At 37.8% G+C, this 11,414-nt stretch overlaps 1 long non-coding RNA gene across 2 annotated transcripts; it reads right to left on the bottom strand.

Moving 5' to 3' along the window:
* Window positions 1–7,526: 7,526 nt before the first annotated feature.
* On the bottom strand, window positions 7,527–9,433 carry LOC112153429. Of its 2 annotated transcripts, none has more exons than XR_002920498.2 (4): window positions 9,282–9,433; window positions 8,481–8,545; window positions 8,164–8,256; window positions 7,527–7,892 (listed from the first exon to the last, which is right to left on the bottom strand). It is a non-coding gene; the product is annotated as an uncharacterized LOC112153429 (long non-coding RNA). The 2 variants fall into 2 exon arrangements; XR_002920499.2 differs by having other exon boundaries at window positions 7,527–7,883.
* Between the last annotated feature and the right edge of the window lie 1,981 nt (window positions 9,434–11,414).

The raw sequence follows: 11,414 nt of genomic DNA, 5'->3' as shown, positions 1-11,414 counted from the left end.
TAAAAGCCACATGTGAGTATCCAGATGTTCCAGTATAATTTGATGTTGTGTATAAACAACATGCAGTGCTGTCCTCTCCATCTTTCTGTTCTTTATCTCTGACTCTCAAATAAGGAGGGGTAACCTCTCATCTTGAAGCCCCACCCACCTGTAAAGCAAGTGTATTCTTGTTTTTTGTCTCTGCAGAAATCCCTTCTGAGTGAATGAAAGCGGCATGTGACCCCGCCTGGTGTTCACATGTCTAAGTTGTTTTAATTGTGTGAATAAAGGAGGTAATGATCCAGTGAATGTTAAGAGACCATTCGTCAGGAGTGTTTTTGTGTTTAATGCTCTGATGAGTTCCTGCAGCACGCTCTGTTCCTTCTTCTTATATCTGGAGTTTTTGATCACAAGTAAGACAACACGTGTGTTTGAATCATCAGAACACAATAATTGGGCCGGTCTGGGTAGAACAATGAGCTAATTGAGAGTCTAAGCAATCCCGCACATCAAAGCATGTCGGAATGTGAATCAATGTGTTGTGTTCAATTTCTATTTTCAAACTGCAGCCATTACGCCAAAGCAGAAAAGCATGTAATTGTTGTGTACTCGTTAATGTCAGCATCTCTAATTAAGTTCATCTGCGGCGGCGCCACATTTGTCACTTTGTTCCTCTGCTTGTGCTCAGATGAAGGCCGTCCACGTTCTCTGCTTTGATGTTTTATGGATTTCCCACATTGTTCTTTCCATGACTTTCATTAAATCTCTTGTGATTGCTGTAAATGCTGCTTTTTATCAAAAATGCATTTCATCTTTCAAATCCCCAAATCTGTTTTAGGCCGTTCCCAAAGAATCAGATGTCTCAGCTTGATTATTCCAGAAACATTTTCTTTAAAAATCACTTTTACTCGGAGTCAGAGAAAGACATTTTGGTTCCGACAGATTTTCCAATTTGAGTTTAAATTTTCCCGATGACTGCTGTTTCCTTTGATGTCTTTGCAAAACTGCAGATCTGTTCTCCTGTTCCAGACTGAAGGTTTATTTTGCTGTCAGCAACATATGAACGCCTGCAGGCTGCATGAAGGGATGTGAGAATGTGAGCGAAAGAAACTTTAAGCTGGATTTGAGATGTTGATGGTTTTCAGCTCTGGAGGCTCATTCCTGTCCGTTTGAGTCAAAAATTCCCAGGCTGAGAACTCCTTCTGTGTGGAGTTAGCATGTTCTCCTCGTGCATGTATGGGTTTTCCAGGGACCCCCAGTCAAAAAACAGTTTCGAGTAAATCATGACTATATTGTGTCCCAGTGAGTGTGTTTGGTTGTCTGTCCCTGTGATGGGCTACTGATCTGTCCAAGGTGAACTCCACCTTCCCCTAAAGAGAATAGGTTTCTCTGAACTTGAATCTCTTTGTTTTTATTACAAGATATCCCTCTCCCTGCGAGTTTCAAAATACCTGTTAAATTTCGGACACAGGTGACCTTGTTAATTAACTGTTTATGTCTGTCATTGCAAGACTGACAGCTGTGATTGCCCCGCCTCTCTGCCCATATATGGAAAAGTAGTGGAATCAAATAACCTGACGGTTTGTCCATCTTCAGGTGTTTGTGGTCAGAACCAAACAGGCTGACACTAATTCACTCAGGTTGAAACCCAAACTCTGCTCCTCTTTGGTGTCTTTGTATGATATAGTTCAACGCCTGGCTGACATTTTTTTTACCTTCAGATAGTTCTATTTCGATGTTTCAGGGCTGCACAGCAAACATAAAGAGAGGAGCTTTTTGATTCTGCTGAATGAAGTGGCTTCCATTGAGCTCTGACTTCCATATTGTTGTAAATGTGATTTTTATAACACATCAGAAACAATCAAAAAGGCCAATTTAAGAAAATCACAGCATTTTTTTTCTTGCGTTCTCCCTCTGTGGACGCTTTCAGTTCTCATTTTCAAGTTTTAAAAAGTCTAATTATAGAAACACCCAAGTTTTGTATTTTTAGTTTTCTCTTGAGCTTTGACACCATGAAAAACATCCTGCGATCATGTGAGAATGCACTCCTCTGTTATAAATATTGCATCCGTGACTCGTGTTACACATACAACAGAAGCATTATGATGCATGGACCGCCTCAGTCACCGAAACAGCAGATGGGAATGATGAAGAAATGCATCCCCTGCTGTGTCACTTCATTAGAAATATTTTCACATTAAATCACACAAACTGAAAGCATTCTGTTCGTTGTTTAAAGAGAGGTGTTAAATTAAAAAAAAAAAAAAAAAAACCTCCTGCAGGAACATTGAAATGATTTTTCTGCTCCCAACAGAGGAAGGCAGAGCTTTCTTTACGACAGCTCCTCTGAAGTTTTTCTGGCTTCTGGAAGACGGGCTTTAAACAGAATGATCCCTAATCCGAACATACATTTAAGAACAGGGTTTGACATTTCTGAGGTTCAACAAGTTGTCTTTGCTTGGATAATATTTAAGTAGGAACAAAAACCTCCACGAAGTCTTTAAGTCCAACTCTGATCATCTTTTGATCTATTTTCAAAGTGTTCCCAGTGGTATTTTAATTATAATTAGCTATTTTAAGCCAAAATAAAAAAAAGTCACCCCTCTGTTTAAATAATCTCCCACTAGCTTACAGTTCATCACATCCCCAACCAAACATTACTCCCACAACAAAAATGGTGAGCAATATTGGAGCTATCCAGACGAATAGTTTGGATCCAGATTCCAGCTCTGATTAGGAAAACAAAGACGTTCATGGATCTATTTATCTGCAAGTGGATGCATTAGAATGGAGGGAGGTTGTAGTCTGTGCTTTAACACAAATATAAGCTTCCTCCTACGGTATGCTTTTTTCTCATGTGTTCCTGATTCACAACAATTTGAATAAACAAATATTTTAAAAAAGCAATTTAAATTTTGATCATATACGTCCTTCTTAATCAAACATGTTAAAAACCCCCAAAAAAACAATTTTCTTCAGAAAAGGTCTTTAAATCTTGATTCTAAAATCTATTTTCTTACATTTTTAAGCCAGAACCTTCACCTTCAAACAGCTCCAGTGCATTCCAGAGGATCATGTCTTTATGTGCTTTTTATAGTTGAAATGATTACATGATGAGACGAGAAAAGAAGCAAATATTTTTGAGTAAAAAAACCAGGACAGTTACCCAGATGTTTACTTCATGAAATGACACTGCATTCATTATGAGCAGTTTTTCTTTTGACTTGTTTGTTGTTGAAGGTGACAATCGATGTGTCTTGGTTCCCTTCCTGTTCCTGCTCTCTTCACTCATTCTCACACCAGCTCTTGGTTTGAATCAGTCAGATACTCTGTCAGTCTGTTGAAGTCGATGGTTGCAGTTGTTTAGATCGTTTTATTATTTTTTTACAGTTCTCCTTTTCTTAATGTCTTCATGAAATGATTTTTGTTTCTTTTCCACTGTGTCTTACCTTCTGTTTCTTTAATCAGTATGGTCCATCCTCTGCAGCACCAGCCCCCTTTCCAGCCACAGGAACCCATCCTGATAGTCTGTTTTGAGGAGGACCCTTTGACACCCTTCACTGTCCTCTACCACGAACGGCTCCAGGACCCTGGACCAGTTTGGTTTACCACATTTTACGTACCAAGAGCTGTATCTGATGTTAAAGCTAGAGTCTATTTTTTAACTTATGTCATATGTGTAAGGCAGAGTGAATTATAAGGTGCATTAAGAGAGAGAAAATAAACAGAGATGAATGTCAGCCAGTGTCATGTGCACCTGCCGTCCCTCATGCTCACCTGTGCTCTGGAGCATATATACTCTTCTCTCTCTGTCTCTTGTTGCCAGTTCGTAGTAGTCTGTTTACTCGTTCCAGCATTATTTATGGTTTGTCAAGTTCATGGTTCTGACCCAGCTACATCCTTAACCACCTCTCTGCCTCGTCCACATCTCCCTGTTGCCGATTAGTTTTCGTCCTTGATCAAGTTCCTGGTTATCCTATTAGTTATTGATCTTGTAAGGAGTTTTAACGCCATCTACCAAGTCTCATCTTATTCTGCTACCCTCTGCTGCTCTGAACTACAAGTCAAACCCACTTCCTACTTCCTGCTGGGATGAGAGATGCTTCCTGCATGCCCTCCTCCGCTCCCCGCTTCAAGAAGATAAAGATTTCATGCTCACTATCCAGAGCCATAAATGAATCTTCATCAGGTAACTGCTGGGTTCTGAGTTGTCTATGGGTTGTCCATCGTCTCAGGCGCTACAGTCAGTCAGACTTAATTAACTGTGTTCACAGTAACTTTGTTTGTAACACGATATACATTAGCCATGTTTACTTCATACTTCAAACATTCTTTGCAGCACCAAAAAAACTTGTCCCAATAGAGAAAATACTGTGACTACGCTAACTCCCAGCAGTGATAGTAACACATAACAAAATATAGTTCAACATAACTACACGTTAGCTGAATTAGCCTTTTTACAATAACACAAACTTGTTTGAAACTCTTAATACAGCTAAAGCTAACGTTTGGCTACTTTAATTATGCTAACTGTCAACCTTGCTAATAACACATACAAACCAGTCAGATACTGCTGCACGTTAGCATAATGTATAATAACACCCAACTGTGTTTGAAACTAAAAAAATAACAGACTGGCGTTTTGACAGAAAAACACAATCAGAAATAATCCATATATAAGGTTCTATGGATTATAAAATGCACCATCATTTAAAAAAAGGCTTTTAGTTTAGCTCCTTATAGTGCAAAAAATACAGCATTTCTAGTGTGCAGATCTCTGAAGCAGGGACTATAGCAGCATCCATGAGTCAGAAGATCTTTGCTCAAGCTCTGGACTTTTGAAGGTAAATATATATTTTTTTTACATTGACCACTCTGTTGTGTTTTGAGAATGTTTGGTGAGAAGCTCCAGGTCTTCATCCTTCAGAAAGAGGTGCTATGAAGTCCTCATCTCTGTGCACCACTGGATACAGTGGATTCGTTGTGACTTCCTAATTTCCAGAGACAGTGGATAAATTTGTTTTTTCAACCTGATTTGTTTTGCAGCTGCAGGCTCTCCACGTTGCCCCAGCAGCTCTGAAGGACCTCTGATCCAGGACGTCCTCTGACAGGTCCTCCGCTGAAGCATCCTCTTGAAGGAGAAGTGAGTGTGCACACTGATTGGATAGTTGCTCTTATTTTGCTTTAATGAGATTGAATGTTTCAGCTGAGGGTGTTTGATCTGTCTTGTTTTTTCACATCAACATAGGAAATGATTGCAAACGTGCTGAAATGATGGATTCCAGTTCAGCATCACGGATGCTTGAAAAAGGGCACCAAGCACTCCAGAAAGATGCTCCCCGTGACCTCAGAGCCTGCAGCAGAAAAGACTGGGAGTCCAGGGTCTTACTCTTCATGTGGAGGGGGCGCTGGGTCGCCCTTCTGGCTGGAGGACAAGCTCTCCAGCAGCTACATCCACCCCCAGACGCTCTTCCATCCTCGGAGTTTGGATGCTGCTTCATCTTGTGTTCTGAGCGGATTTTTCAGGCTGACATGAGGAAATGTTTGTTTACTTTGACCTATATCACCAGTGGGCACAAGTTCTCCTTTGTTTTCACTGAATCTTAAGATTTGGTCCTGAAAGTGAGGCTTGGCTAGAAAGGGACACATTTCTGCTACTGGTGAGAATTTTTTTTATGTCTAAAAAAGATTCAGTCAACACAGAGTCAGCATCCTTCTGCTGATAAGGTGGAAAGGGGACATCGTCTTCTGGTTGTATTTTCCACAGATTGAACGAAGTGAGCTTTATGAAACAGAGCTGTGCTGCAGCAGACAAAAAGAGATTTAATATCAGTTGAACTTTATTATGAGTCTTGGTAGAGCCTTTAAACGGTAGAAGAAATATTGTATACACCAGCTAGTCCCAAGTCCACATATCTAATTTCAACCATCTCTTATTGGTAATATGTGCGACAGCAGAAAGCAATATCACAGCTGAAGTAAATATAGTGTGTGAGAAGAAAAGATCTCCAAGATTAAAAGTAGAAAATGAAATCAGACAAATGTTTCTTAAGACGCAGCCAAAGCGTTTGCTTGTCCTTTGGGTTGTTGTGTTGTTGTGAGCAGTAATTAAGAGCCCCCGCCGAGTGGCGGTGATGGCGTCGCTCCCGGCCCCCCTCAGAGCGCTGCCCTCCTTCACTTTCACTTCATGTCACAACATGTAGGGGAGCGGCGCTCTGCCAGGACGAGAGGGGACCTGACTCTAATTGAATGTGATTCACACTAACTGGAAACAAAACAGCGTGTAATACACGCCCACTTTAGAGAGGCCGGCGAGCACGACAGAATGGGGGCAATGAATTAGACATGGGGGGGTTGCAAAGTGTAAAGAATCAGCTGCACACATACTTGAGAGCACGCTCATAGATTCATGGCATGTCTGTCTCTGTGTGATGCTCATGAAGGAAACATCCTTTTCATGTGAAAGGTCAACATGAGTGATGTCACAAACCAGCGCTTCATTCCACTGAAGTATCTGGTCTTTGTTACAGAAATGATGTCAGAAGATGTGCTTCAGAATATGACAGCTGATTCTGTGGACATGAAATAAATGATCCAATGATCTATTTTAATTTAAACTTTTATTTCTCTCACAGACGAATGTCGTAGAAATAAAAGAAAAAGACGCTGTTGATGTAACCAGACATGAATCAATAGGAAAAGCTGTGAAATTGGAGGTGAGTTCATTAGGACAGAAGTGGAGTGAGATCAGGTGGAGAAAACAAGCTGAAGTTAAATGGTCTTTAATGTCATTCAGTGAAAAGTGTTGTAGGCTGAGGGATTTCAATGCAACGTGTCTCACGTCTGGAGACCAAGGTGAGGTGGAGGGAGATGAGTCTGAGTGCTTCTAGAGTGTGAGAAAGGGATTGTATTCGGCTTTGGAGGAAAAGTTCCACTAATCCTTAAAGAATCTGGTCATTGTACAATGCCATACATAATTTACATTAGGGATAGGTAACTCCAGGCCCCGAGGGCCACATTCCTCACTGAAAAAAAAAATCTGTTCGATTTACTTAATCCAATAGTGGACATCGGTTGCACACAGATGTTTAGCTTTCACAGCAACTTAAACGCTTGAGTTAAATCAACACAAGTTAATTTCATTCAACAAAACTGATTACTTTGTGTTAAAAATATGTGATTGAGACATGTTACCATAATGTAATTTGAGCTCTTGGATCAGTTTAATTTGTCACAATTTCATCACTTTATTTCAACACTATTCACACTATTTACTCCAAAACTATTTGCTTACTTGAATACAACTTATTTTTTATATTTAAATTTTGAATGATATTCTAATGTCAAATACATCAGACCTGGAAATTAAAAATGTATTTTTTTTCTAAGATAACTGCCTGTAAGAACTACTAATATTTCAAAACAAAGGTCCTACCAGTAAAAAAAATACTTATTAAAATAAATCATTTATAGAACTGCAAATACCTTTCTGTTAAACTACTGGAATTGTTAACATTACTCATTTTTACTCAAATAAATAATAAAAATTAACACTTGCATGTCAAAGCTTTTATTCAAAAGCCACAACACAAAAATACTGTCAAAAATACAGCGAGTGTCCAAAATATTAACACTGGTATTGTGACATCTTGATTCAAAACAGCCTTAGAAGTATTACAACTTTTTTTTAAACTATAGGCTTTTGGAGCAGGTTTTGAGCAAAAGTGAGGTTGAGGGTACACATCAGTCCAAAGCATGGCGACATCCAAAACCACATCATGCAGGTCCTGCAGCACATTGATGCCTCCAAGATGATTCCAATGTCTTCTGACTCTGTACTTGAAGTTTGTTCCTCAGGACATAAACCACCACGCCGCTGTCTTCAATGGCGTCGTTAACGGGCTCTTCATCCACTCCATATGCCAAAACAAACACAGTGACACCATGGACAAGATGTTAGTGAAGAAGAAATATTAACTTTACAACATTTAACAAATACATAATATTTCCCAGAGTTGATGGTTAAAAATACAAATAAGCCCACATTTTCTTTAGTAATTGGAAACAAAATGAAGGACTGTAAAAAAAACATTTCTATAGGTCAACCACTTGAAAAAAAAATCCTAAATAAACTACAAAGAAAGAGAAAATCAAGCTATGATTCACGTGCAAATATATACATACCACAAATTCCTGGACCAGGTTTTCTGGATCTTCATCCATGTAAACACACGCTCCTTTAATAATGTCTTCTCGTCCAGCCTCTGCATCATTACACTGGAAAAGAAAACATTTTTATTTTTCAACTCTAGTTGTACAACACAATTAGTATCACAATGTAAATCATTAAATCAATGAATATTTTGGAGCACAATTTTCAAATCTATGAATCAAATTAGTTTTGCTGCTTACAATCAATAAATTCTATGACACGATCAAAAATTCAAATACCACTGCCAACATTAGTTATTATAAATGACAAATATTTTCCAAGTACTTACTTCCACGTCCAGCTGTACATACATCAAGTGTAGTGGGTCCACAGTGAATCACCACGGGAATCAGTCTGTCAGGGGATAAACATAGTATTGAATACACAGTATTTTTTTAGTAAATAGAAATAGTTAGGCACATTTTCTAAACATGTCCAAAATGTCTGTTTATGTTTCTCAAAAAATGAAAATAAATGTTTTTAAGAAACAAATATTTTTTTCAGTGCTGAACTCAAATAATAAAGTTTTTCCTGTTTTTTGCACAATTCTGAGATCAACATAAACTTTGTGACCCTCATTTTAAACAATGACCCTCCCTCACAGAGGGAGGGTCATTGTTTAAAATGAGGAATTAATGTCTTTGATTCTTCAACCAAAAACACGTCATGTTTGTTCCACTTGAGCCCAAGAGTCCACCCCATACTGTTAAAAGTATCCCCCTTACAACTCCTCACACAGATTTTCTCTCAACATGCAGACAATGTCTTCCCATGACGAGCAACAGCTCACTAGCATGCGTGTGGTATTTTTTATGCATGCAGAGTGTTTCTTCCAAGTGCAGATACATTTTTTTAATAATTGCCCATGCATTACAAAAAACAACTAGTGTGCAGATGACAAAACAATCGCTTTTTCATTGGCTTTTACTAAGTGGGTCTGTGTGAGTGCACTAGCTAACTAGCTAGCTAGCTAGCAGTAACAGGTTTTGTTGTGGTTAGTCAGAGAATTAAGTTGTTTAAAAAAGGCAGAATTATTTATCAACGCTACTGGTAATGTTGTAAATATCTTACGCAACATATTTAAACTTACCTTTTCACTTTGAAGGTCTTTATTAGGGCCACTGAAAAGACGCCATGCCAGCTGATGTTCCCTCCACTGAGATTTCTTCTACTGAACTTTGGACCGTTACTCAGCATTTTGAATTTTTTTATCCATTTCCTTTTCCTGTTTTGAAGGAACTTAATTACATCAAATTTACTTTTTTAATTAAATCACTTTCAGTCTACATGATAGAAACAAGCATATTAAACAAGTTATTCAATCACATAGTTTTAACTTGTTTAAATGACATTAACAGAGAAAATATGAATAAATTGTGTTGCATTTACTACTTTAATTCGAGTAAATTAAAAGACTCTAGAAATCCTTTTTTTCAGTGCTGCATGTTTTCCAACATACCCCACTCTAGAATGTTCTATCTATGGACACACCTGAACCAGGTAATCAGTCATGAGTAGGGCGTGGATATCTGGAAGCAGACATTGTAAAGCCTGGAGTTGCCTATCTCTGCTTTACATACTGCAGTAAAAAATAACATTTAGACAAAAGTTTTCTTCAATTTTTAAGACTAAAAAACCTAAAAAAAACCAGAATAGCTGAACGCTCAAAAGTTTAAATTGTGCTAGTGCCGAGCAACAATTAAAATTTTAATTGCACACTTTTTGTTATAATTTCGATCAATCTGTTGAATGCAAAATGTAATAATGTTTTTGGAAGTATTTAAATACTTAAAATGATAACAGGAAGTTTCCTAAAAAGGCAATCCGTAGATGGAGCATGATAAGAAGCCACATTTTATTTAATTTCTTCTCATTTTTTAGTGTCTCCAAGTAAATAGCTGTCATTATTGGACCAATAATGGTCAGGAAGGAGAAGAAAATAACATGTTTTCACTAATAAAAGAAAAATTATATCTAGATGAATCTGAAAATGACATGAACTGGTTTTGAATGGGAAGAAACTTCACTTCCAATGGGATAAGAAATAAAACAGTGTCACAAATCCTTTTTTAGAGAATCCATTATTTTTTTTGTCTAAATTATGAGAATTTATGTCCGGTCAAAAATCAAAACAAAAAAAATACACAAATCTTTGTTATTCCTATAAAAAAAGAGAACCAAACCTTAAGTTCACCTACAAAGCTTCCACCAGTTTGAAGAGTCTTCTATTGTCCGCATATTTTAAAACTCCTTACGTCACTATTAAAACATCACACACTTGGTCTAAATGTATTTGTTTCTTTCCACTGATGTGTATCTTGATTGGCGATTAACAGTGAATCAGGCCTTTAATATTTAATATACCATTGCATTTATCACTTTATTTATAAACTATTTTTTTATGATTATTTCATGGATTTATATACATTGTCATCACCTCATTTTGTAAGCAGGTAGTCTCTAGTTTTTTATCTGATCTTGATGTTTGTTATTTATTCATTTCTTTTTTCATTGAGCTTTAAAGTTTAAATATGGTTCTGTTTTTTTTTTTCATTACTATGGAAAGACAGGAGAAAGTGGACTGATTGGGTCACGGGTCTCATTTCAGGTGATGGACTGGAACGCTCGAGCTTTCTCAGCCTCGGCAGGTGAAGAAGGAATCAAGTATTTTTTTCACTTTTTTACAATGTCTAAAATTGAGATCAAAAGCTCGACTTATGTAAACATATCCATCTTTCCATTTCCCAAAACCTCTTTATACCTGTTCAGTAAACCTTACCGGGTGAAGGCGGGGTTCACCTTTGACAGTTTGCCAGACCGTTGAAGTGAAAAACAGAGACACACAAACACTCACACATAAAGGGAATTTAAAGTCCCTAGTTAACCTAGAAAGCATGTTTTTGAACTTTTTTCTTAAATATTTATTATTTTCCAAAAGTGGAGATTTTCATTGCAACCCCCTGTGCCACACTCTTCTTGAATTGTAGATGCTTGTCAGGTGCCTGGTGGATACTGCAAGCTAGCCAAACCCTGGAGAACTCAACATTCACAAGACGTTCATGGATCTAGTCGTCTGCAACTGGATGCATCAGAATGGAGCGGGGAGCTTGTGGCCTGCCGATTGTAGCATCTACATCACTGCAACAAGATTTTTTCCAAACAGTATTAACAACAATTTGAATAAAGATATACCCAGAAACACAATTATAACCTTAGTTTTCGA

Source organism: Oryzias melastigma, linkage group LG10 (assembly GCF_002922805.2).
Source record: "Oryzias melastigma strain HK-1 linkage group LG10, ASM292280v2, whole genome shotgun sequence".
Taxonomy (NCBI): Eukaryota; Metazoa; Chordata; class Actinopteri; order Beloniformes; family Adrianichthyidae; genus Oryzias; species Oryzias melastigma.
Note: the sequence above shows the minus strand (reverse complement) of the source record. Positions and strands in the feature narration are given on the sequence as shown.